Source organism: Entamoeba histolytica, genomic scaffold (genome assembly GCF_000208925.1).
Source record: "Entamoeba histolytica HM-1:IMSS scf_1104750518591 genomic scaffold, whole genome shotgun sequence".
Classification (NCBI taxonomy): Eukaryota; Evosea; order Mastigamoebida; family Endamoebidae; genus Entamoeba; species Entamoeba histolytica.
This window is the reverse complement of record NW_001914989.1, coordinates 3133-10201: the sequence shown is the minus strand read 5'-3', so window position 1 is coordinate 10201 and position 7069 is coordinate 3133. Positions and strand designations below refer to the sequence as shown.

Here is a 7069-nt window from a genome sequence, read left to right as displayed (position 1 = left end):
TATTTGTTTATGTTATTACTATTTATTCTTATTCTTGTTTTATTCATTTGAATCATTTTATGATAAAGTCTGAATAAGAAACACATTAAAATAAACAATCAATAAATGATGAATATATTCTTAAAATAATAATGATTTGAATTATGAATTGAAATTATTATTCATTCATTGTTGTTGTTATTGTTTATGATTTATTTATTAAATTGAATGTTTATTTAATTTTGTTGAATAAATTACAAAAATGAATTGAATTTTAATTTAATATTTCATTCTATTTATTGTTAAATTTCAAAATACAACAATACATCGATATGATGAAATGAAGAATGAAATAGTCGAGTCATTATAAAATAAAATAAAAATAAAAGATAATAATAGAAAAAGAAGAGAATACATTTAAAGAGAAAAACTTACATACATTTCATTCAATGATTATATTTCTATTGTTTATTGTAATTAGTAATGCAACAGAGAGTATTAACAATACAAAAGTAATACACACACAAATATATTCAAATAAACATAAAATAACATACAATGGATATGATATATATTTAAAAGGTAAAACTGATGTACCTAAAGAAACAATATCATTAGTACAATTATCACATGAAAATAAAGAATCAACACTAATAAATAATGTTCAAGAAGAGGAGAGTAGTAAAGAAAGTGGAACTTTAAGTGAACCAAATAGTAAAGGAACAATTAACTCGACAAGAAGTGATAGAAATAGTCAAAATAGTCAAACTGGAACAGTAGTAGAAGGACAAGAAGATTCAAGTATTAGTGGTTCAGGAACTTTCTTCTTATTAATGTCTTTCAAACTTCTTCTGCTAATTCTCCTTTTTAAGTCTTTGTTTGTTTTCTACCTTAATTTTAAGGAATTTCATTTTTCTTATTTTATGAATGGGAGAAGGAAACATTTCATTCCCACTATATTATTATGTTTAATTTTCTTTTAGTCTAACCCACACTTTAGTAGATGCTTATATTACAACAATGTAATATTCTACCATAATAAATTGCTCCACTATTTGCAGCATTCCATAATACATTTCTAATTCAAAGGTACCGTCGTAACCAGATAATAACAAGGAGAGTCTAAGCTTGAATTGTATTAGTATTTGTGTATGGTGTTTCAGACGTGCCACATTCGATCTCCTAATCAATAAGAATGAATAATAATTAATATAAAAAGAAAAGAATATAAAATAAAGTTACAATGATAATTAGATAATAATGTAATAAGTATAAATATAATTTAAAATATATTAAGGATATGTATATAAAATCTTTTATATATTCTTATTGTTATGTTCATTATATTTCATTATTTATATTGTTTATAGTTTAATTGGTTATCAAATTTCATTAATTATTCTATTTTATATTTCTTTATTATTATTCTTCTTATTCATATTATCATCATTGAATTAATTAAACAAAAGAATAAATAATTTATTTAAATATTAGTTGTTAAATCTAATACAAGTATAATAGGAATATAAATAAATAGAATAAATAAAGAGATTAGTTCATATTTCCCAATACTCTAACGTTTGAGTAGCACAAATATTCATTAATATATGTTAAATATTCAAACTAACTTCTGACAATAAACACTTTGTTATTATACTCTACTCTATTCAACATTAGTCTTGATACTCGATTTTATTCTCTTTCATTTATCTGTTTTTCTTTTCTTTCTTTAAATATTCATATCATTACAAAATATCAAAACAAAATGAATTATTCATTAATATCAAATCATTAATAAAATAAAAAGGTCAATTATTAGATATATCCATTATTTGATTTTATGAATATTAAGAAGCGTTTATTTCATTTTCTTCATTATTCTCTATTGTTATAAATAGAGTTCATTTCTAACGCGCTCACATTAGATTCTTCTTCGAATGTGATGCCAGAATTGAATGTGTAAAACATTAAGTCTTTCATATTTTTTGATTATGATCGTTCGTATGATTTTGGAAAAGTCTAATTGTAATTTCAATGTTTTTATTCTTCTTATAGACTCTTTGTGAATTAATCAATTTATTGATAATGTAACAAGTATTATTTCTACATATATTAATTCTCTATTATTTCTTATTTTCTCTTGTAATTATTTGTACTTGTTTATTTTATGAATATAATTTAACTCTAAATTCATATCTTAGCATATAGCAACATCTATAATATATCATTTATTTTCTTTCATATTTTGTTAATATATATCTTATCTTCTAGCATTGAAAGAATTTTCATTAAGTAATAAATCTTTATTGTAAGTTATAATCATTTCATCATTATTAATACATTTTGGAGGATTATTAAAATCGATTGAATCAAATTCATTAAAATGTGTAATTAATAAATGTTTAAATATTTGTTTACATTCATAATCATGTTTTGATATTTGATTCTTCTTCATTGCATCATAACAAGATATGAATAATATATTGGATATTGTTATTACAATGTTTACAATATTTTAAAGCATCATTTTGAGTATTTTTGCTTTAATACTTCATTTCATACTTACTCCTTCTTGCATCTTTACGGCAACGAAAAAAGCAAATAATTGAAAAAGAAGAGAATGAATGATATAAAAGAATAAAAATAAAGTAAAAAGTAGAAGAAGATGAAGAAAGAATAAAAGTAGAAAGGAGAGAAGATAAAAAGAAAGAAGATAAAGAGTAATAAAACAAAAGAGATGATAAAAGAAGAAAAGAATGAAAAAATAAAGGATAAAAATTTTATTGAAACAAATAAAAAAGTACAATAAAAAGCGCAAAATTTAATGATGCAAAATATTTAGTAACATTTTTTATTGATGCAAAATATTTTGAAATAAAAATAAATCATTATTTGATATTATTATATTTGATAATAAATTATATTATATATTAAATACATCATATTTCTTTATTATTTATCTTTCATTTTTTTTTATTTCATATATTAAATTATTATTCATTCATTTATTATTTATATTTCATTTATTAAATAAAATGAAAATGAAATTGTAAAATATCAATTAAATATTCATGAATAATAATATAATAATATGTAGTAATTGAAATAATAAATAATAAAGTAACAATAATGATATATTTAATATATTCTTTATTTAGTTTAGTCAAGGTTAGATTATTCTATTTCATTATCGTTTCATTGTCTTCATTATTTTATTTCATTTATTATTTCATATTCATTTATTATTTTTTAAAATCAAATAAACAATAATATTGATATTCATTCATCATATTAATTTAATATAATAAACACAAACAACAGTTCATATTAAAGAATTAAAGTTTGACATTGAAAATATTGATTTACTTGATATTTTGTTCAACATAAAATCAATAAAACATATATTTTGATAATATATAAATGAAATATTAAATAGATATACAATATTAAAGAACTAATAAAAAAGAAATAAAAAGAATGAATAAAATTTTGATAAATAATAGAAGAAAGAAATAGAAAAACAACGAAAACAAATAATATAAAAAGAATAAAAAGATATAAAAGAATAAAAAGAAAGTAGAAGAAGAAAGAAAATAAAAAGTAATAAATCACAAAGAGGTAATAAAAGAAGAAAAGAAGAAATAAAAAGTGTATTTTTATTGTAAAAACAGAAATATTCAATAAAAGTGTCTAATTTAATGATGCAAAGTAATTGGTAATATTTTATTAATGAAAATATTTTATTATTTTTTATGTTTATTATTTATATGTATAATTTCATCATGTTGTTTATTATATATTCAATCATATGTGTTATGTTATTATAACATATAATAAGTGATAAAATATAAATGAAAATGATATGAATATATGATATAGAATATAAAACAAAAGAATAATAAGAATAAATGATATATAAATAAATAGAGAAATGATAATCAATGATATAATAATAAATTCAAAGTATAAAAGATAAAATTAATATTAATATAAATCAAAACAGAATAAATATAAATTGAAAGTAGATATAAATGATAATAATATACAAGATGAATATTCAAATAATAAAATATATCTAAATAGAAAAGAATAACAATAAGAAAATCTAAAAAATATAAATAGAAAAAACATAAAATAAGAAGAATATAATAATATATAGATAAACAGAGAAATAAATATATAAAAATAAGGCACATAAATAACATAATAATAAAAGAATAAAAGAATAAAAATAATTATGATTAATCAAATCATCTACTTCATTAATATTTCATACAAAATGAATACAAATGATTATAAAATATAAACATAAATATTTACATATTCTGTATTTATCATATTTTTTTATTTTTAGGAGCAAAATATAATAAGTTGAATATTCTAGGGATTCAATTTACTTTGATTCTTTTTTCTTTTTTTTTGTAAATTATTTAGATGCATTTTTCTTTGCTAATTTTCGTGCCCCATTTTTACTATTTGGAGTAATGCATTTCTTTTTATGTTTAATGACCTCCATGTGATTACTGTTAGTTTCTTATTATTAAATATACAATTTGCATTTCTTATATATTCACCACATTTCTTTTCTTTCCATTCTTTTAAATATCATTTAATTCATTAATTACAAATTCAAATACTTTCTTTACATCGTGTTTTCTTTCATTTAATTCTATTACATTCATTAATTCATTAAAATTAATCTTCTTACCAAATGTTTTCTTCATTCTTTTAATTATTCAATTTAAATTTTCTTTTATTATTTCTATCATTTCTCATATTCCTGTGCTTGATATTTATATTTTAAATATCTTCTTATTAATTCTTTATCACATTCATCTCTTGCTGACATTATTCCTATTCCAAGTTCATTTACTTTAACATATAATCTACTTGTATTGTTGTTCCTGCTCTATAGTTGGAGGTGGATTAATGATTTTCTTATTTGTTTATCTATATTCTCCAACTCTTCTAGTTTCCATTGGACAATACAAAAACTATATCTTAAATTTGAGATTATATCACTATTAATCTTTCTTATTGTATTGATGCTGCTATATTTCATAGTATTTGATGATGATAGAATAGAAGATACATCATTTAATATTCTTGTATAATATTTATCAATATTTACTTTATCTCCTATTTTAATTCCAAGATATTTATAATGATTATCATCAATTGCTCTTGTAATTTCAGCGAATTCTCATTTTATTTTACAAATAATATTATTCATTATTCCACTATTTTCTACATTAATTTTTAATCACATTCAATTAAATATTTCTTTAGTTAATTTGTGTAATTTCAATTTCATTGAGGCTATTAGTCATTATCTTTAAATCGTCCATATATAATATGTGATTTAACTAGACTTGTTTTTCTTCTTCATTTATTTTAATATTTAATTTGCTTATTTGTTTATCTAATTGTTTAGATAATATGTCAATAGATAATACAAACAAGAGTGGAGATAGGCTATCATTTGTATTATTCCTCTTTCTACATTAATCATACCCACACTTTCTTTATTATAATACAAATTAAGATATGTATTATTTAATATATATAATATACTATTAATTACTACAAGTGAGATGTTGAAATAAATTAAACATTGTTTAATCCATTGATGATTAATACTATCATATGCTTTAGATATGTCTTAATATGTTTCTACACATTTCATTTATTCTTTATTAGTGATTCTTTGATTAAAGTATTGTATAATAATCATTCTTTTTATGCATATGTATATTTCTTACATCAAATTTGATTTAATGATAATTGTTTTTCAATTTGATTTAGCATCAGTTAGCTTTCTATTTTCATCTTTAATGTTGTTGTATATACTTTTAACAGATAATTTAGACAAGTTATTGGTTTGTAATTTTGATTGTCTAATTTATCTCCTTTCTTATATATTAATATTGTTCTTTCTTGAATAAAATGAAGAGGTATTTCATTATGATTGTTTAACCATTCATTAATTAATTTTATTAAATATTTCTTTAGTTGTTCTAAATATTTAATCCAAAATTATTGTATTTTATCATTTTCAATTTACTTTCAAATTATTAATGAATTTAATAGCATATTTTAATTCATTATCTTTCCATTGTTGTTTTATTATTTCTTCTGTTAGTTGACTCTTAATTTCCTTTCAAATAATTTCAAAGCAAAACATTTATAAAGTGTTAAAATTTCTTCTTTTCTATCTGTTTGCTTCCCCCGTTTTTTTTTTGATTATCTAATTCTAATGTGGTGATCTTCTTATGCTGAATATCCATTTCTTCAAAGGACTTCTGCATTAACTTTATTTTTGGAAGATCATCTTCACTTGATGATATTTCATCAGCTACTACCATATTGGGGAGATGTCATTTAGAATTTGTGTTTCTGATGAGTCTGTGATATTGTCATTTATCTCATCTTTCTTCTTTTTTTCCTGCGTATTTTTATTTTCTAATTTAGATAATTTATCTTTCAGGAAGAGTAATTGTTGTGTTAAATTATTTACTTTAGACTTTTTCCTCTTAGATTCAGCATGGAATTTGAATATTTTTTATCGCACTCGTGGTTTTTTGTGCTTATCTCATTCTCATGCTTCTTCTTTAATACCATAATATCTTTTGTTAATTTCTTAATGGTTTGGTCTTTTACTTGTATTTCCTTTTCCATTTCTTTTTTTTTCTAATTCTTCTACTCTTTTCTCCTTTTCATTGTTTTCTTCTTCCTCTTCATCAATCATCCTTTTCTTTTTTATTAAACTCTTTATCATTTTTCAATACTCAATACATAGTTATTATATGTTTTATTGTCATTAATCTCAATCAGATTGAATTGGTTATTATCTTCTTCCATTGTCATACTAATAGTTTCTTCTTCCTTTCCAATTGTTTTTTCAATGACAAGAAAATACCATCTTTTCCATATTGTTGATGATATATAGATTCTTTAATTTTGGTTTTCTTAATTTATTCTGCTTCTCGTGGTGTAAGTGTTTTAATTTCTTCTTCAAAGAGTTTTTTCCAAAATTCTTGATTTTGTATTTCTATCATTTCTTTTCTTTTATTTCTGTTTTGTTTCTTAT

General features: G+C 20.4%; 5 annotated features.

Annotated features, from left to right (window-relative positions):
• Positions 1-799: 799 nt before the first annotated feature.
• Positions 800-1157: a repeat region.
• Positions 1158-1775: 618 nt separating this feature from the next.
• Positions 1776-2563: a repeat region.
• A 1880-nt stretch (positions 2564-4443) lies between these two features.
• Positions 4444-6085: a repeat region.
• Positions 6063-6769: a repeat region.
• Positions 6632-7069: part of a repeat region that runs on past the window's edge.